The 24,099-nt window shown below is 39.9% G+C and overlaps 1 long non-coding RNA gene across 2 annotated transcripts; it reads left to right on the top strand.

Annotated features, from left to right (window-relative positions):
• Positions 1-4,967: 4,967 nt before the first annotated feature.
• On the top strand, positions 4,968-19,944 carry LOC115788493 (uncharacterized). 2 transcript variants are annotated; one of them, XR_004020594.1, is made up of 3 exons: positions 4,968-5,237; positions 7,235-7,423; positions 19,619-19,734. It is a non-coding gene; the product is annotated as an uncharacterized LOC115788493 (long non-coding RNA). The 2 variants fall into 2 exon arrangements; XR_004020593.1 differs by lacking the exon at positions 19,619-19,734 and adding an exon at positions 19,848-19,944 and having other exon boundaries at positions 4,969-5,237.
• Positions 19,945-24,099: the final 4,155 nt, after the last annotated feature.

The following is a 24,099-nucleotide window of genomic DNA, read 5'->3' as shown; positions in this document are numbered from 1 at the left end:
CAGCTTGGAAACATCAACAGCCACAAAGTAACACTTAGGCATGCAGTTTTACATGAAGTAACATGCAGTCGACGCAGCTGACTGGACTCACTGATGTGCGGCGCTTGTGAAAAGTTTTTTTTTTTTTTCTTCAATGAGCTTCAAAACTGAACTTAAAGTCAATATGAAGTCGTTAAATTCTGATAATCTGTTGTTCGGGGACATATTTTAGAAGCAAAAAGTAGAATCGCGCAATGAGATCGCCCTTTGGAAGTCCATTCTTGACTTGCTGTTGTGTTCATAATAATCGAAATGTGCAGATTTTGTTTATTTAGCAGAAAGACTTCAAGAAAAAAGAAAATCTCATTGTTTGTTTTTTTTTTTCCCCTAATAAAAAAATAAAACATAAAACAAACAAACAAAAAATTTCACTTAGTCTAAAAATGTATCATTTTAAAGCATTTTTTTAACATGTCATTTTTCAGGTATGCGTGCAGTCATCATCTGATGAATGAAACTCTCATTCATCATTGACTGTTTGAGACCTTTATGCACTTTTAAACAATAAAAATAATTGCCTTACATTTCTCTTACAGTTCACACCAATGAGAAGAAAAAAAACCCCAAAAAACGCCTCTATGCAAACTGCGGTTGACACAAATGTATGCTCACAGGCACCCCCCCCCCCCCACACACACACACACACACACACAAACAGGACAGTTGACACATGGTATATCAGCAGGCGCAGTTCTTTTGTCCTCTTGCTAGTTTTAGCCACACCACTACTCTTGGAACACATTATGCTTTTGTCCTGAATACGTATGAGGCCAGTGCAAAAAGATGAAATCAAAATGGAGCTTCATAAAAATCACAAATCTTCCTCCCATTTGTTCTTCTCTATCTCATCACTTTTTTTGGACACTACAGTGGTTCTGATTTTTTTTTTTTTTTAAATCTACTCTGTATTTTATGTTCCATAATCAGTAAACAATGATGACAAAAATCAATGTGTGACTAAGATTTTTCAAGGTCCCGTTCTGTGACTCAGACGCGTTTATTTTTTTCACGCCGAAGCGGCTGTATTTTGGTGATCTGGTGTGTGGTTTTTCAACTGAGCCTGAACTGTCAATTATGCCAGCAGTGGGTGGGGTTTGAGTCATGGGTAATATGATTTTGACAGGTATGATTCAGCGGCAAAGAGCAGGCATCCGTGTGCACAAGCAAACACATAAACACGATGATTAAAAGTGCACACATAAATATTGGGACGTAAATAATATTCACCTCAAAGATCGCCCCTAAGATTTAGTTAACTGACATATTTCATCTCATCTCATTGTTCTGGATTTTGGAAATAAACAAATAAAAAGCTAAAAGAATATATCACTATATACAACATTCTTTCTGTTCAGGTATGCTACCCACCCTTCCTTGTGCAAATTCATCTCATCCAGCACAATCTTATCCCACAGATGCTGTCACTCCTTCATCTTAGGTGTGAAAAATATGGCGGGCTAAGGTGCTACTCTGTAATCAGGCTGGACTGTTGTGCAGCGTACAGCCAGGCGTGCTGATAAGCGCCACAACTTCACAAGGCTGCCGTGTGACCCCCATGGCCACGGGGGTCTCAGACGCCTCTTCATTTTCTCAGACGGTTCAGCACCGTGGCAGAGCGACTAGAGAAAGGCCCAACAAACAGCAGTGAGGGGTGGGGGGGGTGGGGGGGGAATAAAAATAATAATAATCAAACACAGACGCGCACACATGGAGAGCAACAAGGTCTAAACTCTCTCGCCTGACATGGATGATGTTCACAATGGGATTACACAAATGCCGGGATGCTGCGCAGCATCAAAAATAGTGAAAAGGCAGATGTGACATTGGTTCTATTTTCACTTGCATCTTTTGGCAGTGAGGACGGATTATGAAATGCAGTCTTCATCCAATGCTCTGCTCGTGAACAGCAGATTCCACAGCTTTTTCTGTCTGCCTTCCCCACATGCTCCTAACAGTGCTCTTAACACCTACAATTATATATTTATATATATATATATTAAAAAAAAATGAAAACAGGATTGGACCAAATTACTTACATCTTGCGTCAGTCTGAAAAAAAGCTTAACATCTTGACACTAGCTTTTAGTGTAGGCTGCATCTTCACAGGAGTGTGGCATGCTATGGCAACAGATAAGAGTAACTTCATCATACCTCAAGAGCCTTCTTTTGAGTCAGTGCTCCTTGCTGGGACTGGATGCCGAGCAGCTTTTGGGTTCAACACTGAAATGACAAACAGTTTGAGTGATGGATGGAGCAGTGTAATAGCAGCAGAGTCTGAAAACAAAACATCCACGAAGCTTCGGGATAAAGCTTCAGAAAGCCACCAAGAGTTCCATCCGTTTAAGAGTCAAAGTAAAGGGAGATGCTAAAGTGTAAATCTAGCCAGTAGTGTACATAATTTCTTTTTTATTAATAGAAAGTATTAAAACAGTTCACTTTAGAAAATAGCCTGTTACTCATAGGTTTGATGCAAAGTCTCAAAGTGCCCCCTAGTGGGTCTTTTCTGTTTCTGCTCTCAAGGAGTTCTGAAAAACATCTGACCCTATAATAAGGTCTCTGTAGTTCACTGTGCTAATTAAGAGGGCACTTTCAACATGGGATCACAGGATAACACTCAGTGTCTAACACAGTTTGAGTGCATTAGCTGCTCTCTGTACCACAACAAACTGCTAAATGTCTGCGAGGGTAAACTGACATCACAACACCAATTTACTACAGACACTGACTGTAAAACACAAGTAACCCCATCAGCAACCACACTCAACTCTGAAACACACACATTTACACTAACAATGCGCTAAAAACGAAGGCTCAAAATGAGGTATTTACACCCACCACACTTTCATCAATTTCTATGCCACCCTGCTGCAATCAGAGCAATACCTTTTACAGCACTGAAATGCAAGATCAAATCTCACATAGGAAAGGCTTTAATCTTTTCACTTTCTAGTGCTGTAATTCAAGCCGCGTGGGGCACAAAGAAAAGGCTGGACAGCTTGGTTACAGCAGCCTGCAAAGCGCTGCTGATTGATAATACACTCTGTCTCTCCATCTCCTCATAACTCCTTCCCACAACACAACCTGGCACCTTGTCCCACTGGCTGGCCCTGAAGGAAAACAATTACCAGAGAGGCGGAACAACAATACCCAGAAAACATCTGCTTGTACCGGCTGGGGCCACTGACATGCCTGACTGTGTGTCCCTGCTGGCTTTCGCAGAGGACACATGCCTGCCTGAATATGGCTGATGGGCCCGATCGTACGAGGCCCAGTCTCCTGCTCCTTGCGGCGCCTAACCCTCCGCCTGTTTGCCTGCCGATCCACCTGCCTTTCTGACTGCCTGTCTGCCTTCTCTGGCAGCCGCAGCTCTGTCAGAACAGACGAGGGTCTGTCAGAGCAGTTGTTCGTTTGGGTACAATCCCTCCTGCTTGGATGAGACAGAGCAACACTATGGCAGGAAGAAGAAAGGAAGGCAATGAAGACAGCACAATGGAGCCAACACCCATATGATGCATCTCTCATGTTATACTTTGGCTTAGCAGATGGAAAAGTCCCATCTTTAGGGCAAAGAAACTATCTAAAATACTGCACACTGTATTGTTTATGTAATGGTACCTAGTGGATTCTTATAGTTACCTCCACCAGACACATAGACTTGCACTCTTTGATACTGGCTCAGAGAGGGTAGCATACCAGACCTTATAGGTCACTTATTAATTACTTTTTATGAATTCATAAATTGTGACTTGGTTACTAGTTTTCTACCTTTCATAATCCAAGCAGCGATGCTTCAAACGTGCCTTCCGCTGGTCGTGCTCTTCTCGGTGTTTATTGATTTTATATCGCCACCTTGTGGCGATCATTTAGGCTTACTAACTCTGTGTCCACAGTCTTTTTCAGGAAATTGGTGCCCCAATTCTCAAGATAAATTTCAAGGGTACAAGATAAACAAAAAGGGAAAAAAAAAAAAAGTTTTTGTATCAGATATACTTAAATTGGTTTACTTGTTTCTATTTGTTTCCATTTTTAATAGGATACAGTGTTCTGATTATTCAACAGATGAAACAATCTGAGAAAAATTCATTTTTGATTGAACTGCTGAGTGTATATCCAAAATGAAACAGTATTATTTTTCAGAATAGTAAATAAATAATAAATAAACAAATCATAAATCAATCTTTAAAGTCATATGTATAAAAAGGTATGAATTAAAATTAGACTCATTTGGGTTAAGTAACAGATTACTTGTAAAATAATATTACTATATATTTCCTGTCATTCTCACAAACCTATCCTATTCAACCGAAGCTAAGATTAGACTATTGTCACCATGATGGTAATTTTTATTATTATTTTTAAAATGCCACAGCTTTGCAGTGCGCACGTTATATAACAAATCTATTTCCACCTGCACTGCCTGCTTAGGTGTTACTGGCCTGGCTTCACCTCACCCCCAGCCGTGTAGGTCGGCCCCTCCCACTGTAACAGAGCTTTTGCTGTATTTATAAACGGTGGGAAATTTTGTTGGAGAAGACCTTAAAGAGAAAAAAAAAATCATTTGTAAAATTCAGCATCGGCTTTTATACTTTTGTTTCGTCCAGGTTAGTATCTCTGTTTCCCTTTCAGCATTTGTGTGAACAAGTATAATCTAGAGGACACACATTGCGATTTAAAATGAATAAATTTTTATAAACTAATACAACAAATGAACCTTTTGTTCTTCGTTACTACTTTTTAGTATGAAACACAGTGGGCTTGACTGCAACTTATCGAGACTTCGTCCATAGAACAGCCATGTCAAACTTCAGTTCTCTCGGATAGGGGATATTTCGAGGTGGACCTGAAGGCACCATTTTTGACACGGGCTCAGTGTAACCGGGAGGTGGGTTTGTTTGATGACAGCTTGCGGGGACACGCCCGCCGTGACAGCAGCAACAGCAGCAGCAGCTGAAGCGGCTTGTGTGGCTTTGAAACCGTGCACTGCCTCCTCGGCTCGAGCCGAGTGTCTCAAAGCCTCTCGGCCAGCTTTTGACGGAATAACTTCTCATACAACTAAATGAAGCGGTTGCCTGTTGTTGTGCCCCAGACTGCTGTGGCTTTCCGCGTCAGAGCAACAACAGAGATGTAAAGCAAGTTGCACTACCGCATCTTCCTCTTGATATGCTTCTGACATAACGAGGAGCCAAGAAGTGAGAGAGGTATTTCGGCATTCTTTTGCGACTTGTTTGTGTTGGTGTACCGCTACCATACGCTGTTGAAGCCATTGTAATATCACCGACACAGCCGTAGGAGCCCCGTCAGTAGCGACAACCCCTCGAAATGATGTTTGTGTCGCTCGAAGTCGGGACGACGTTAGAGTGTATTTGAGTCGTTCTGGTGTGTATTAAGTGAAATGTCCAGTGTGAACTGCAGCTTCATTCTGGCTATAAGCGTGAACAGAAGACCTAGCAGGCGAATTCAAATTAGCGGCTGAAGAAGTAGCCAACTTTCAACGTTACAATGTTGCAGTGACCTCGGGCCTCACCTGCTAGGTGACGAGCGCAGAGACCTGCAAGAGGTTTATACTTTAACGCAGCATAATAAGATGTTCTTTTCAGAATTAGCCACTTCTAGTCCCACTTAATGACTTTTGTAGCCATTTTTTTTTCTCCCTAACAATTAGTTGATAAGAATACTTAAGGAACCGTTACGTCACGACGGTTCATTAATACGGACCAACAGGTGAAGTTCACCTGTATGACTGTGCCATCTTTCACGGTGCTGCAGTGTTAAAATACTCAGTCAAAGGTCCTTCGGGACATGTATTTATGAGGCAGCTCATCTCACTTGCGAGAACAACCAGCTGACCTCATAACTTATTAATGGCCCCCAGAATGCAAAATGAAGCAACTCAGTTGCTAAACATCGATCTGATGCAGATTTCAGATCTGTCCTTCAAATGAGGTCACTTGTCTTTACTTTTATTTTCTGCTTTATTGTTCCGGGAACTTGAGAAAGCACCGTGCACTCGCTGCTGAGAGCTTCCTTACATGCACCACATGTAACAAATACGATTAGTTTTTTTTTTTCTTTTTTCTTTTTGAGGTTACAAGTTAAAACACGTGGCTTGATATAAAATTTCTTAAACATCAAGGGGAAAAAAAACCGGTAGTGGGTCCTGTTTTAAAAAAAAAAAAAAAAAAGTGCTCTCTTTGTTTCATTGTAACAATCACATAGAAAGTCAGAGGTGTGCAGTGCAGTGCTGAGGAGAGGGCAGTAAATCATTGTCTGCTGTGATACTGTTATTATTATTAAACTTTATATTTGAATTATATTTCTGCTATAGGTGAGAGAACCACAACCACTGACTGATGACGTTTTTCTTGACAGACCGTTTTTTCTTATTAACTATGAGTTCCCCCAAATTTTCCAGTTATTCATGCATAATACCCATATCCAGACACTAACTTACCTAAACAGAATCCAAGATTAATGTTACTCAACATTAGTGATTTCACCTGTGCCTTTATTGATTAGAAATGCCTAAATGTCTACTGGGGGGGGGCGGGGGGGCAAAAGAAAACACGGGAATATTTCTGCCCCACAGTTCCTCGTTCCACTGATATTTCTTCTAATTTAGGAATGCTTGAACAACCTTTATGATGAACATGTTGGAGATGTTTAGTGATGTTTGACTGACATATGTCTTAGAGTGTATTATTGTGGATGGGATATAAATATTGAATCTTTATATATATCTATAAACTTTAGGGAACAACTCCTAAAATGAATAAAAACAAGGAAAAACATGCAAGTTTTTATTTTTCATCATTGTAAAAATATTTTATTGCTAACCAGTGACAAAAAATAAGATTTCTCATGTACAAATTTACTGGTTTGAAAGCAAAAGCTTAATGTTACTTTTAGAAGTACTTACTCTTCCCTTGATATTTGATGAAAAATCATTTCTACATGGTTGCTGCATATTTTTATCACTTGGCAAAATTGCTTATTCTCAGCCTTTCTTCTTATTGTTGTCTCCTGCGCACATTACTGCCACAAAATAAGCTAGTGACAGTTTGTACACACAGACCTTTTTTCTTTTTCTTTTTGTAGATTTTGTGAAAACATAAACATAAATCATAAGTTAGTCCAAGTGTCTAATTCATCCCTCTTTCTGGCATTATTTTCTGCCATTTCGTGCTACCTTTTAAAGGCACTGCAGGGGAAGATGGAAGTCCAAAGTGGTGTCCAACAGCCCGAGCCCTGCCCTCTGGGCTCTCCTCGGTCAGGGGCCAATCAGCAGAATGAAGTGGATGACAGACAGATGGATGCCAGTGGCAGGCCTTCCACTGACAACCACAGTAAGGATGCACAGCAAGCAACCCAAAAAGACGACAAAAAAGTGAGTTGTAGACTCCGACTAATGCACATCTGTAGGCGCTGTGTATGTGTCTGGGTGTGCACGTACATGTGCATCATGAGTGATGAGATCATGCCTGTCTGTTGGGCTATGTGTGATATGTCCTGTGTTTCGACATAAAGAGACACTGTTATCTCGCAGAGTGCTTCAAAAGCCAAGTTGCAATGTATCTTTTATGTCCTGTGGTATTAAGTAGGGCCTGACTCATATGTCAGTAATTGATATTAGCAATTTGCAGATATATCGGTTTCAGCAAATAATTTTAATTTATTGGCCAATAAATGAACATTTAGAAAAGTAAACAAGGGATGGGAGAAACACCAATCAACCATGTTACAAGTGTTGACGTTGCCTAGTTTGTCCATTAGAAGGCACTCTGCAGCTTCCCTGTTGGCAACACACTAGAAGACCACAAACGCAACAACTACCTATTTGGGAGCATACATTGGTTAAGCATAGACAAGTAATCCACAACTTGTTGTGACAATAAGCCAAGTTTATTTTTAACCTGCAATAGTAAGGACTCATAAATGGCTACGCATAAGAAATGCATTTTGTCTGTCTGAAAGGAAAAAAAAAAAAAAGAAGTTGATATCGGATTTTTAAATGACCAAGTATCGGTATCAGTATCTGTCTTTAAAATCTTATATCAGCAGGACTCTGGTGTTAAGTGTTTTCAGTACTCTGTCATGAGCACTGATAATTGCAGTTATCCAGTGCTGGAAGGATATGCTTGCAAAGCATTGTTGCCACGAAACTAGAGTTACTTTTGCTCTTTTGCCTCTTTGCTTTCAAAGGGTACGGTCAAAGCAAAATATCAAGAACAGTTATGGCATGCACATAGAACTGCCTATTATTTATGAAAACCTAAGTGGATTGTGCACTTCTCACATGTGAGTGCTCATTCTCAAACATATCAGCCCTCTGCCATTTTGGAGCCCTTTGCACGTCCGAGAGTGACAGTAAAATCCTCACTGGCTGTGCTCCATCTCAAGGATGTCAATCATGCTTCTCTGGCAGGAGCCAGAACCTCTTTCCGTCAATCAGGGCGAGAGGCTCTGCACGCCTCGGAGCAGAGAAGAGATAGAGGCAGAATAACCACAACAGATATCAAAAACATTCACTAGATGACTGGACTGACTGCTACTGGCAGCTCTGAATGGGATGCTTGTCATGGCTTGCTGTATCAATTTTGAGTTCTTTGAGCAGACTTTGAGTGTACCGTAATCGACATCACCCTTTAGGGTTTTCAACTTAGTGAAATGAAAGGGCCTCAACATCAAAAACTCCTAAGATGTAATATAATATTGTTTTAGGGGTTTCAGCTTGTTAAAGCAGGAAGCCTCTCACTTGCTAAAGATATGTTCCTTATGTACCTTACAGTATATACAGTCATTTATCTCATTACTTAATGTTAGTTATTAGTTCATATTAGTTCTTTGAGAGGATTGCAACCTGAAGTGAGTTTGCACTAATGTTTAAAATGCCCAATTTAATTAGTCATGATAAAATAAAACAAAATATTATATTAGTAATTTTACTTGCACATTTAATGCTAGCTGCCTCATTTTTGATGATCTGCATATTTGATTTTGCAAAGATTTTGCACTGGATGCCCTTCCTGTCACAACCCTCCCCATTTATCTGGGCTTGGGACCAGCACTAGGAGTACACTGACTTGTCGCCCTATGCTTCATTCCAAGAAGGAGCATACAGATGTCATATTTGCCTTTAGAGTTAAGGAGTTGCTCTATGTCTGAACTGTGGAACTGTATGAGGAAATCAGGCGTGGCAGTATGTGAGGGCAGTGCAGGACATGTATGAGGACAGCAAAACGGATGAGGTGTGCCGCTGGAGTGACAGGTTCAAGGTGGGGATGGGATTACATCAGGGATCAGCTCTGAGCCTCTTCTTGACAGATGAGGTCAGGCAGGAGTCTCTGTGGACTATGATGTTCACAGGTGTCGTTGTGATGCGTCGTGAGAGTAGGGAAGTGGTAGAAGAGAACCTTGAGAGGTGGAGGTATATGCTGGAGAGAAGAGGAATGACAGTCAGTAAAAGCAAGACAGAATGTGTGTGTGAGTGAGAGGGAGGCAGGTGGAAATGTGAGGAAGCAAGGAGTAGAGGTTGTGAAGGTGGATGATTTTAAACGCATGGGGTCAACCATCCAAAGCAGCAGACAGTGTACAAGAGAGGTGGAGAAGAGAGTGCAAACAGGGTGGAGTGAGTGGAGTCAAGTGTCAGAGGTGATTTGTCACAGAAGGATGGCAGCAAGAATGAAAGGGAAGGTTTATAAGATGGTAGTAGCATTGACAAAAAGATGGGAGCTGGAGCTGGAGGTGGCAGAGTTGAAGATGCTAAGATTTCCTTTGGGGGTGACCAGAATGGACAAGAGTAGAAATCAGCGGATATAAGACAAAGTTTGAGGCGCAAGGCTGAAATGGTTTGGGCATGTGCAGAGGAGGGATAGTGGATATACTGGACAAAGGATGTTGAAGATGGAGCTGCCAGGCATGAAGAAAAGGGGAAGACCACAAATGTAGTGATGGAGGCCAGAGGTTTGGTGTGACAGAAGAGGATGCTAGGGATAGGCTGAGATGGAGGCAGATGCTCCGCTGTGGTGACCCCCTAAAGAGAGCAGCTGAAAGAAGATGATTTAATGCCAGCTGCCTCTTGTGCAATAATGGAATTGTAAAAAACACCAAACAATTGCTCATGGAGCTAGTCACTTTTACCCCATTACCACTGTCTGTCATACAACATCTTGTAAACCCCCCCCCCCCCAAGCTCAAAACATTAGCTCATCCATGTCTGCTTGTATTGTCTACTGACAAATCAAAAGCTTAGTACAAGTAACTTATAATAATAGCTGTGATGATAAATGTTGCCACCTTGGAAGGCAGAATACACCGTGTTAATGTTGAGCACAGGCATTTGTCAGTGTTTGGCGTGTTGGTGCTGCACTGTGAAGCAATGAGGCATGAAGGCTTGAATTTAAAACAAGCTCACATTGGCAACATTAAACATTTGTTTTTAATTTTACAGTGGGTGTCTCCATGTAGCAGACACCACCCCACAAAGGGTAACAAGTGCACTGTCTCTGTTTTTTTTTAAGCCATTTCTAATTGAAGAAAGCTGAAAGTAGGCATTTGTTTGTTTGCTTTTTTCATTCTCTGTTGTTAATTAGCAGAGTAGTCAACTCTAATTAGTGGTGCATTTTTGCAAAAAAATCGCAAGGGGACTGTGGGCCCCTCTGACACTGCCTGACCAACTGTTTGGTAAGCAGGCCACTGCGGCCGTGGATCCATCGATTCCTCTGGAGTGTTAATTCATCAAGGTGTCATCAGCGGAAATGGACCACTGCTCTGTCCTTGTTAAAGGGTGCTCGCCTCTCGCCTGCCCTGTTGTTTATTAGTGATACATCATACAGAATGAGGCGACACAGTTTGACCTGTGGGCTCAGGCTTAGAGCTGCTGTGTCACGATAAGGTCATCGTGAGTTCAGTCAGCTGTTGCGTAAAGGTTAAGGAAGTTAGGTGGTGAAAGTATATTTGCCAGTTTGAATCCCCAGACTGACCCTGTATTCCCAGGAACAAGAAAGTAAATGTTTAACATTTATTTTAACCTGAGAAATGTACTGATGAAGTACTCTGCAGTGACCAGTTAATCCCAAGCTTGGGGTTTTAATGTTGCCTGCTAACTGTAAGCTGTTCTTTTTGAGCTGGCAATTAACAAACAAAAAAAAAAAGCATTTAAAATGTCTCACCATATTTTTTCAGAATGAATGCATGTTATCACATTGAGCTTGGTCAATTCCTGTCAACACGATGGTGTCAGTTGACCAATCATAAACTGAGTTATAGAGGTTGAATGATACATAATTAGTCACAACTGAGCATCCTGGATATATTTGACACCACACAACACCATAGAACTCACCATTTATACAGCGAGATTCACAATTTTCACCCTTTGTTTGGGGACTCCAGCCATTGTCTGCTGTCTTTCTGCTATGGGTCATTTGATGACCAGACAGTCAAAAGTCACAGCACCTGATCCACCCTCAGCATGCTGTGTTTGAAATCAATCCAAATGTGTATGGAGTAACTGAGTAAAATAGGGAGTGCTCAGACCACAAATGGCGCTCTGAAATGGCCTGTCAGGAGGAACCAAAATTAACACCCCCATGGAGACCCTTTCTCAACACCCCCCCCCCCCCCCCCCCCCCCCCCCCCCCCCCCCCCTCCTCCCCCCCAACAAACCCATCTCAATTTCAGCTCAGAAGCCAAACATTTTATAGAAGCATCATAATGAGGATAGGGTAAATTTTTCCTTCAAGGGTTGACTATAAAGTGCTAAATCTGACCATGCACTTAACCTTAACATGATCCCTGCTGGATTTTTGCTGTACCCTGACCCCCTTGTTGATCCGTCACGGATCAACACTGTGCGGTACATGACCTCTAAACCACCCTGAGGGATTCTTTCAGTTGTATCCCTCACCACGCTGAATCGGTTTGTGCTTATTATTCTGCAATTAGATCTGTTGAAATCTCAAACCATCGGCCCACCACTGCTGATGAGCTACAGTGCTGATTTGAAATATTGCACTAATTGGTGTCATAACAGCCTACTGACCTTTAACTCATTAACTGCACTGGAAGCAAAAATAAGTCAGCAGCGCAAAGCCTATGACTGCATGTAGGAGTTTGCCTGCTGATTTTGCATTTTTTAATAATTGTTCTCTGCAGTTCTCCAAAGGGGCCGTCTACGTGAGTGTGTTAATGTCTGTGCCTATGTGCACTCTGTTTTTTACAGACAGTTTATTTTATCTCTCATGAATGTAAAACAGACTGATCTATTCCTCCCTCGATGTGGTAATTTGTGTTTTCTTTCCATTAGAAATGAGTTATTGGGGAGTGAGCTTTTAGGCGTGGAGTGGAATAGTTGTACCAGTGATTATTGCTGTTATATTTGATTACACAAATGACAAACATTCAGGAACAGAGGAAGCAAATTATGTTAAATTGCTCTGACTGAATTTGTGTGCACTTCCAAATGAACGATCTGAAAATTAAAATCTGTGCAAATGTTACCGGGTCCGGATTTGAATGAATTTCATGTTTGCTAAACAGTAAAATCAACGTGTGTGAGCTCAAGTCAGATAAGTGGAACTTTCTTGACTTTGTGATGACTTGTCCAGATGCTCTTGGTGCATTAGCCTAATGGCTCCTTGCTCATCATGATTATTAAGATAACTGTAAAAAAAAAAAAAAAAAAAAAAAGCAGATGGCTTCTCACCTTGCTAGGCAATTTGACTTCTGCTGCAGTATGAAAATTTGAGATGGGATTTACTGCAATGTTTTTATAAACAGTATCACTCATGCTGCCTGTTAACTTTGAAAGCGGTCAGCATTTAAAATATTGAAGAGCTGATTTGAACAGCTTTATAAAACAGTTTCTTTAATTAATATTCAAGTTCAGCATGATCCAATGAAAGGAGCAAGGTGAAATATATCAAAATGCAAACCAAAGTGAGGAAGGTAAAGTGAAAGTTTTTGTCTTCATCAGCTTTTGCTGGATTGAACTGAGTGCAGTGAGTTGAGGCAAATGTGGACGGACATCCTGAACACCACCTCCGCAACCCCCTTCGTCCTCCACTCTACAGATTACCTTGGCAGTAGCTAGCGGGCCCCAGATAATTACCTTGTGTTATTTCTCCTCCCACACTTTGCTTTTGAAGTTGTGGCTGCCTGGCTGCCTCAGCTCTAATAGCATCCCGGCATCCCATCGATCCCGCATCCCTCCTCCGGATATCAAGGGTTAGTGGAGGTGGGCTGATGGTTGTGGAGGGAGAAGGCCTAGTCTGTCCCAAACCTCTGCAGGTTTCCTAAAGCGCAGGTTAATCAAAATGCCAGTTTGCCTTATCATGGAAACAGCACAATGTGCAAATAGCTGTAATATGCACATTAAACAGCAAATTACAATGTGCTCTTTGCAAATGGACAAATAAAGAACTGGCACCTTGTCAAATACTGCACATTCACACATAAAAATTGCTTCCAGTTTTTTTTTTTTTTCCTGCAACAAATTAAACCTGCTATAACTAACTAAATGCTTCCCTGTGTGACAAGTCCAGTTATGGCAGTTCAAAGACTTCATATTAGTAAGGACCTCATAAAAAGTCTTTACTGTGCTTTTTTTTTTTTTTTTTTGAGAAAATTAAAATCTGCTCAGCTGTGTCAGGAAAGTAAAATAAATTGGGAGAGTGGTAGCTATAATAGTTTTAGATATGGTGTGATGTTTTAATCCTTTGACAGCACAAATATTCACTGCCATGCGCCAGAGCATTTAAAGGAAAATGTCTTTAGAGACTGTCGCTTTGCAGAGAGGTGAGTGTGATGGCAGAGCATCTCAAGCAGATGTGGTAATCTCATTACTGTAATGCACCCCTAAGTATTATAGGGAGCTGTTTCTTTTTTTTTTTAAAGCTTATTTTATATAAAGCATATTTTGAAACAATTTTATTCTTTGGAGAAATAAGTAATCCAACAATGTCCAGATTGAATAATTAAATAGTAGATGTTTGGTAATGGTGTTCTGTCATGTTTGCTTCAACAAGCAGACTTGTATAAAGATAGACAGGTTGTCAAACAAAGCTGTAACTAATAGCATCAGTAATAGCTCCATTTTATTTTGGTTTAGTGTCAGGTCTTTGGGAAGGTGCCTGCTGGCTTACTGTCATATTAAAACAGGTAAATTAAGCTTTTTTTTAAAAATTTTATTACCATTGGTTCTCCTTGCACCTGTGTTTCTTTCTAAAGGTGTGCTGTGCGAATATATAGAATATACAGATTTCACTTCAACTTTATGGATTTTTTAAAAATCAATTATTACACAGTAGGAAAGAGCCTGATCATGTGTGTACCAGGGTTATAATAGTTTTGGATTTTACATTATAGTTTAGTTTTAGTTAGTTTTTACTTTTTTTTCTCTAATTCAGTTAGTTTTAATTAGTTTTCAGAGTGGTTTTGCTCGTTTTTATTAGTTTTTATTTTTGGTTTTATGCTTAGTTTTAGTTAGTTTCAGTATTAGTTTTAGTATTTTCATACTTAATCAGGTACGCTTTAAAGATACCCTTTAAAGAAATAAATTCAGCAACCAACTGTTCACAGACAGCAGAACTACATGCTAAATGTGTGTAATATTAAGGACACACATGAACATCAACAGGGAGACACTGATAACAATATGAACTCCAAAACTCGATAAATTCTACAATAAACTCCCAATAAAGTTCAGCCTCAGTGCAGCAGATTAACAACAGCTACATGTGGTGTTTGACAAAAACAAACTCCTTGAAGGAGTCAAAGCTCAAATCCAGCTGCATCCTGATGTTCTCTCCACCTGATGCTGCTTCTGTTTTGGAGCTAGCTTGGTTAGATACTCGCTGATTAGACTTGCAGGGTCTTTGCGGCCTATGTAGCCTACGGAAGTGTCCGACCTCATGTCCGCTTTTATGCATGTATAGCTGGATTGCGTGTGTTAATTACCTTGTGGTTGTGTGCTGGGGGTTTTTTGGTCCTCGCTCTTTGTGCTCAGTTTTTAGGGTGCAAACATATTTGTCCCTGTTTTTTCACTTTCTTCATTCCTTCACGTCCATTCCCATAGTTTCAGCAGCTCCCTCCAGGAATTTGCTGACATTTGTGAGTCCTTATATTGATGCTTTGATTATTAGTCCTGATTGTTATTATCTGACTGATAAAGTAGCCAGAAACGCACAAGGACTAAACACAACGTTGTGGGCTGCGTTGACCCGACGAGTAGTCACGTTTCTCTGGAGGTGGAGGCCGGGTTGCCTTGTAGGATGAGAGCGGTTTCCGTAGCTGCCTTGTGTGCGCTTCTCAGGTCTACTTTGATGTTGGTGTTTTTTTTCCTGACTAAGAAGTGTTCCGTACATCATCCACAACATCATCCACAACAAGACACTCGCTGCTATCTGTGCTATCATAGTAAAAAAAAAAAACAAAACCACTCCACATGGGACTCTCTGAGGAGCAGCGCGGTGTGCGCACGCACGCACATGCGCACCCATTTGCCCGACGGCGTTCCGAGCTTAAACTCGGAGAGAGGAAAAAAATGATTTCATATCAATCCACAAGACTTTTGAAAAAATAACAATATCTATAATTTCAGTTAGTTTTAGTTAGTTTTGTAAACTCACAATTCAGTTTTAGTTAGTTGTCGTTTCTTCCTTTTAATTTTAGTTTTTATTTATTTCAGTTAACGACAATGCTTTTTCAATTTCAGTTTTCGTTATTTCGTTCGTTTTCGTTAACTATAATAACCCTGGTGTGTACATGTGCCAATCACAGCTGTTCCCTGCACCATGCAGCTTGAAGTTTCCTGGACTAGTCTGGTTAATTAACACTCTGTTAAAAGATGCATTAAACAACATCCGAATGTCTGGCACAGCAGAAGGTGAAGAGCTTATTCTTTGAAGCAGATTGTTTGGAAATGGTTCAGATTTAGGGCAAGTGATGTTAACCAAGAACACATCAAATGCAAAGAGTGCTGTAAATTTGTGTCTGCACCACAAAGCAACACAACTAACTTATTCATCTGCCTGAAAACACACCACAAACTGCAGTATGATGAATGCCTGAAGGCCAAGAAAAAAACAATGCGATGGTTGCTAAAGTGAACTGTCCATCATCAACTCAGGCGACCATAAAAGCGAGACTGTACAGCACATCAGCGTATCTATCCAGCTCACAAAGACACACTGAAATCACCAGCGCAATCATATTTCATTCAGTCAAAGATATGACTGTGTAGTCAAGGCTTCAGGAAAATGGTCAGCATACTGCACAAAAGTCATGTTATCCCCTTAAGCAATTATTTTTTCTAAAATGGTAATGTCTGTGCTGTATGCAAAACATCGCAGGGAAGATGTAGTTGGATTTCATAGCTGTGGAGTACTTTGTATCCAGTTCTATTCATATCCATTATGCAGGTACAGTGAATATAGACTATGTTTTGCTTCTAGGAGATGTACTGAGACCACGTGAATAAACACCTTATTAGTCTGCAGTTATGTTTTAATTAACAGGAATGTAGTACAATGCAAACGTGAAAGCAGCACCCTGTTGATTTAATTTTTACATTTACATGTCTTTTTTTATTCTAAGAGATGCACTGAATTTATGTGAATAAAGATTCCCAATTTTATTTTGATGCAAAGATGTGTACATTAGCAGGAATGTAATGTTAAAGCAGCCCTAATAGACTATTGCTATTGTGCCTTTTCCCTTCACAACAGATGAAAATGTTCACAGTTAAAATGGCTTACAATTTGTCATAAAATGTCAGTTGTCAAACTCTCATTGCTCATTTCTGAGTCTTCTAATCCAAGCCATCTCTCCGGCATCACAGACACACTAGTACTGAAACTCATAAACAGACAAAAGGTGAAACTGAGATGTGTTCAAAGCCAGAAATTAACCTCTCTAGTTTATTTGCCTTGCAAAACTCTTGTAAAATGACACACTCCTGTAACACTGCTTACATTTCCAGCCTCAGTTTAGGATGGTACAGTATTCATATCAGAGCCCATTATAGAAAAACTGTATCACTGAGCTCTGAAAGGCTAACCATAGTGCAAACTTAAAATGTTCTAAATAAGGCAGAAAGGGATGTCACTTGAAAAGGAACTTTACAGAGTCTAATTAAAAAAAAAAAGATCTGTCATGTTGTTTGATACACTTTTTTTTATTATTCAAACTCTCTCAGTGAAAAATATGCTCTGTGTTCCTATCAGGTGAGTTGAAATAAATATATCTTCTATGGAGTGCCTAGAGCATGAGGTAATTGGGTTACCTCCTGGTTTGTGACCAAGGTCATGCCTTAGTCCATGATCTCATGTATTAGGGACGGATGATCATTAGTGGGGAGTTGGAACAGCATTACCATTTGGTTTTTGAACCATTTGCTCTGTTTATATATCACGGTATGGGTGCCTGTAAACGTCAGCTGACCAGGAATACGTGGATCTGAAGAAATAGTCATACACAATAGTGATACACATTTAAATGCAAATTGAATCTCTGCATGAACAGTAATAGATTTGCTTAGATGGCGCTTTTCAGAAAACTTTATAGGATACTGTAATAACCCTAACAGTATACTTTAAACAGTAGGAAAAGCTAATAGTGTGACTGGTATGCAGTTTAATGTGTTTTATGACTGCCCTTGGCTATTTGTAGAAATTTTATTTGTGTTTCTGCTTACTATTTTAGTCCATTGCCTCTTTAATCTGTCATAGAAAAGTACAGAGGCTGATCAAGCATCTCAAATGCGTATTATGTATTCATGTATCAAGACACAACCTCCTTTAGCAATTCTATTTATCTCTTATCAGTGTGTTTTATTCCTATTCAAAGCATATACTTTCAGTATAAACATAAACACACAATCATACACACAGGGACACACTACCAGCAGATCACAGGCCACTTATTAGCTGCTGTCACAACACATTTGTCCCTCATCTATTTGTGGGAGCTGTCATGAGCAAAAGGTTGCTCTCCGCTGCAAAGTGGCAAAGTGAGGTCCTCACTGTGCGACGAGCACGGGCCCTGGCCCCCTCTCTCTGTGGCCGTGTGCAAACCAGGGTGATTTCTGCCCGAAAATAGCCCCGCTGTCAGCTTGTCTTAGTTGCTGGGACGGTAAAGAGAGTTAGTTAAGGGGATCAGTGCTCGCTTGAGTGTGTAGCTCAGTGGCCATGACACATGGCTTTGTTGGGATCACTAGCAGCACCTAATCCTCTCAACACAGATGACCAAAAGAGTCACCAGTCATGACTCCAGTGTTGCCTGTCCTTAACTTTGCAGCCAGTTGACCTCATACCTGTACACTTGCAAACAGCATGTACCCTTTTATTTGACAGCTGTACTTGGTCATTGTTTCCAGAAGAAGTTACATTTGAGATCTGTGGGAGGGGGGGTCACTGTCTGTGTTAAGATTTCACATGAGTGAATGAAAGATGCTGTAGGATATTAAAACAGATATTTTTTTTCTCTAAGAATCTTTAAAACCATAAACTGCCTGAATAAAAACCCTGCTGCTGTTATAGACTTAGTCCATAATGAAATATTTGTTGGATGTACAGCTTGATTTGCAGGCCGGCAATTTGGCATGCTAACATAAGCATGAGAATACCCCATTTAGAAGGCCATCTGGAAAATCCTTCACTGTGATTTAAAAAAAAAAAAAAAAGCCTCTTGCACTTTTTTTTTTAATGAATTGTACACCCCATTGATGTTTGCTGTGTGTCTGCCACACTGTAGCTGTGTAGAAGCATGCATGCTGTTAGTGGTTTGCGTCTGACTCAGTTTCAAGGCTGGAAACTGTTCACTCTGTGTTTGTGATGACTTGGCAGCAAAGGAAAGGTCAAGGAAGACTTGTGCAGAATTGCCAAATGTGCAAGATTAGCAGTAGTCAGTTCTGGTTTCCATAGGGTGAAATTCTCAAGAGTTTTCTGTGTTGCTAGAAAATGTGTTTAGTGTTGTGATATGTGGCTGTAAGCCAAACAAGGAAAAACCAGCCTTAGAGTGGGGATTGACAATCATTGCTTCAAATATTAAAAAACTAATATTAGTGGATTATGTCTTTCAACTCAGCACTAGTATGTGGTCTGTTTTGTAGCTGTTAGGTAATGGATACACATGAAGGAGGCTAACTCTTTCGCAATAGTGAGATAGAAGCCTCTGATGTTCAAATCAGTTGCAGAAACCATCTTAAAGATGGAAAGAATAAGATCAGTGTTTGCCATTTTAGTTTTAGGTGATTATTTTTTTTTTTTTCTTTTTTACAGAAAACTCGAGTACGCACTCAGACTAAAAGACTAATCATATAAAACAGATGTTCATATTTGATAAACACTCAATTTTCTGTGTTTCTGCTGAAGTGTTTTGTGTTTTCATGTTAACTGAATTCTGTGTGAACTTCAGTGCCTTAGTAAGGTGTTGGAACACCATGTGCTGCCAGAACAGCTTCATTGTCCCTTGGCTATCAGTCCAAAACCTTGCATAGGTCTGGCTTGAAATCTGCTAGCTACAAAGTCCATAGCATAGGATTCACATTATTTTAATCCTCACCAAACCTTCTACCTAACAGAGCTGTGATGCACAAAGTCCTGGGTTCAAATCCATTGGCCGCCTGGGACCTTTCTGTGTGGAGGCTGCATGTTCTCCCTCTGCTTTCGTGGGTCCTCTCCGGGTATTCCAGCTTCCTCCCACAGTCCAAAGACATGCATGGGGTTAAGTTAATTAGCAATTCTAAATTGGCTGCAGGTGTGAATGTGAGTCTGAATGGTTGTCTGTCTTTTTTGTGTTAACTGCAATAGGACTGGTGACCAGTCAAGGGTGTACTCCGCCTTTCACCCTACGACAGCTGGGATAGGCTCCAGCATTCCCTGCAACCTTGAATTGGATAATCGGAAGAAAACAGATGGATACAGGGATTCATCAAATCATTGCCCCCATTCCTAGGGCATTGCCATACTGGAAGTGACAACTCCCATCACTATGGAAATATTTCATCATAGAATAAAGTTGCACATTAAGAACAGCTTTGTATTGATTTTTAACGACCCTTTCCTTTGAGAGGACAAGAGGGTGGAAGGGTGTGAGCACAATGCCGCTTACTACAGGGGGTTCAGTTTTTACTGTAATTTGGCTCCTGCCTGTAATTTTTTAAAAGTTTAGTGAATTCATTACAGCTCACATCTGATTTTGCATTGAGAGTATATATAAGTAATATGTGTTTCTGCCATTTTCTAATACAAAACAAATGAGTGGTAATAACATGATGTGCTTTTTTTCCAGCTCAAGTTTGGTCCCAGTGAGTGTGAAAATTTGAGGTAGCTCTGATCCAGAATTAAACACAGCTGTGAATCTGATGCTATTTTTATTTTTTTTTTTTGAACACTGGGAATCATTTTGTAGTGTATATATTTCATAGATATTTATTTCTTCTATCATTAGTGGCTGTATGAATTTAATGCTGCAAAGAACAATGCAGTCTTTTTACTTTCAATGATGCAATCCATCCTCAGTCAGGAATGAATTAGATATGATAAATCATGATGACTCTTGTCACTGTAAACTTGAAATGTCCTGACGTAGAATAATGGTTATTCAGACCATCTTCAGGATGACAGCATTCACATGGAAAGATGACCTCAGCTCTGTAGGACAATCTGTGTTTTGATTAATTATTATAAATAACTTAGCATCAATATTTTCCAGTGTTTAACAAATGGAAAACAAAAAAAAAAAGCAACCCAACATTCAAAGCTTTAAAAAACTAAAAAATCTTTTGTGAATTGGAAAATTGCATATTTATGTTCTTTAACACATTTACAATATTTAACAGGGAGTAATGATAGGAAACAGATGACTGCCTTTACTGAAAAGTATTGGTGGTCTTGATGAGATACTGACAACAGCCAGAGCTCAAAGAAATGTACATTAATAAAAGGGACACACAAAAACAGCAGTGACAATGTTTATTAGAGATGTGATATAAGAGATTCAAAACCACTGGGTGCTGCACTGGAGCACCGGCATCCACACCTGAGACAGAGATGCAGCTCATCATCCATAGCCTTTCGCTTACACCCAGAAAGGTTGTGTACATAAGAGGCAACCAGAAAGAAGAAAAAAACAAACCTCCAGCCACAATCATTAGCCCATGCTAGCATTGTAGAATACAGTGAATGGCTGTGATATGCATCAGTAAGCCAACTGAAGTTGAGTCCACAATCATGACAAAAGTCTATATTGCTGATTTGCTGCTCTCTTTGTCTGGTCAGATGCACGTGTGCATTCGCGCACACACGGTGAAAGAGGACAGAGGAAAGCAGTAAAGCCTGAAAATGTACTTACACAAGTGCACATATGTTAAAATAAATATACAAAAATAAATAAATACATAAAAATCAGGCGACCGCTTTGACGTCACAAATAGTCGTTTCCTTTTATATTAACATAAATGTGAAGTATGTTCCAGAAGTTGTTTTTTTGTTATTGTTGTTGTTGTTGCTGAAAATGGTTTTGCAGCTACAGCAGTCAATAAATCAACTCCTCTGGTAATAATAATCATTGCATTATGACCAAGTGCAAGATTGGATGGCCAACCTGCCTACATTCTGAATGTGCAGTGATTGCATAAGATGGGAGCCTTCCATGAGGCTGGATAGATACTCATGGGGCAAACAAGCTAGTTACTCATGAATGCCAAACAAAGTTTAGCCAAAATTTCTAGTTCCACCTATAATAGCTATTCACCTTATGCAGCAAAAACAAATGCACAGAAAATAATTGAGCACGTGTGTAAGACGACCAGGGTTACATATCACTAAGTTGCTCATATGTTATATTGCTATGATGCTGCAGGAGCGCTAATGTCAATGCGAAAGGCACTGGCTTGCATAGTTGTATTGGGGAGTAGCAGAAAGAGTAAACTGGTTATACAAAATAGGATTTGCAGCAGATTACATTCCATTATTAAAGGTAAGTATCTGAGCTGATTTGATAGTGACTCCCTCAGTGTAAAGGCTGGTAAATCTCATTCTTATTTTCTGTCTGGTATTGCCAGTCACTCTCATAGAGGCAAGAACATTTTTGTGTACATTGCCATGCTGATTGTATTCCAATAGGATCATGTGGTATACACACAAGCACCTGGAGTGATGCAACAATTGTTAGCACTTCACATTTTAGACTGTGGTCAAAGCTGGGTGCTGCTACCTTAATTGTAGCTGGAAGTTGGAAACGGCACAGTGATGAATTTTAAAACCATCCAGGCCCATCTGTCAAGGCCAAATGCTAATTTTAATTGGCAATATTTTAAAACAAATGGAAATAGTCTTTTTCTCTCTCACAGCATGTGAGCAGTTATAAACCATCTGATAGCACAAGAACATGTTTTGCTTTATCCACATGCCAGACAATCCCATAGAGCTAGAGGCTTGTGTCTGCATCAAATAAAGACCACGTGAAGCACGTCCCATCACTCTGTACAACTGAAACCTTACATTTACTATACACAAGTAACAGTGTGTATTATTACTGTGAATGCTGCAAGCATTCACAGTATTGTTCTTGTAATCTTTATTATTTATTATTATTATTATTATATGTTCTTCCGTACGTTTTTTGACCGCTAAAAACTCAAAAACCGCTTAAGCTACAAAAATAATTAAGGTATCAAAACGTTCAGCTTCTTCAGGAGAAGTGGGCTATTACTTTTCTGGTTCAAATCTTTAAGCATTGATTTTATATTAATATTTTTCTGAATTTTTAGCCCCATTGAAAATGAATGGGGAAGTTTCAAATCCTTTAAAAATCCTTTCAGGCTTTGAAAGCTAATAACTTCAGCATACCTTAAGCTAGAGAAACCATTTAAGCTTTAAAATGAAGCCAAGCCTTTCAGCTATTCAGCTATTACTTTGTGTTTTAAAATCTTTTCCGGTTTAAGCACAGTGAGCATTTAAGTTTGAGGATGTTTTTCAGGCGTTTCAGAGTTTATAATGGTTGTGTATTGCATTTGCTAGAGTGGGAGCCTGATTAGTAGAGTGGGAGACTTCAAAACTTTCAGATGGAAAATTTATTTCTAAATTGCCGCTGTGTCCACACTCTTCACTCTACAGCCATGATTTTTTGCTCAAAATGTAGAGCTGCTTCTCTACTTTCAAAAAATGTGTCTTTAAACCCTGTCAAATGTACACTTTTTAAACTGTAAGCATTCAAACAGAGAGAGTACCTTCCAACTCCTTCATTAACCTCCATAGTAATTTCTGAGAGGTGATTTTCTCCAAAGCAGAAATGAGCACCTTTTTTAAACTGCTCCCACAACCACACTTTTGAGCCCAGGAAAATAAAAATGACACCACTGTTTAGAGCAGGTCCTTGTGGTGCTCACAGTTCAAAAATGATTTTGATAGGAGCTACGGTTTTTGATTTAGAAGCACTTATTTGACAGTTGCGCCGAGTCAAATTTGGCCAGAGTGCACGCACCTCAGCAGGTAAGCAGTGCACCTCGCAGGTGTTTTCAATTGGCGCATTTGCAAGCATTCAGCTTGGGAGAGCTCTCCAATATGTATGCATGCAAACCTCACTGCTTGTATGAGACTCCTGTTGGCTCAGTGGTAGAAACACTGGACCATAAAAGCAGAGAGAGCAGGTTCAAGTCCCACTTTACCCCAAACTTAAAAGGTTTGGAACTTTAAATCTCTTCATATTCAAAGATATTTAACTCACTTTTTTCACAGTTTTCTGCACCTTATTTCTCCTTCATGTTTAGCACAAAGTTTTTGTGTGTGTGTTTGTTTCTTCAATTCATGTGATCACCTACTGCTTACACAGAGAAGCTGCATTTAATTTAGACAAAACGGGAAGAACTTAAACATGAAAAATGGACCATGGTCATCTGCTACCATAGCCACTTGAGTTATGGTGGTGCCCTTTTAATATCTTCTCTGGTTTTTCTTTAGCTGCAGTTTAAATGTCTTCAGGTTTTATTGTTTTTTTTTTTTAATACAACCTTTTATAGTGAGGGATAATTAAACAAACTTGAGTTGAAGAAGAAAGAGA

This window comes from Archocentrus centrarchus, chromosome 11 (genome assembly GCF_007364275.1).
Source record: "Archocentrus centrarchus isolate MPI-CPG fArcCen1 chromosome 11, fArcCen1, whole genome shotgun sequence".
In the NCBI taxonomy this organism is placed as follows: Eukaryota; Metazoa; Chordata; class Actinopteri; order Cichliformes; family Cichlidae; genus Archocentrus; species Archocentrus centrarchus.
This window is presented reverse-complemented; position numbering and strand designations above follow the sequence as displayed.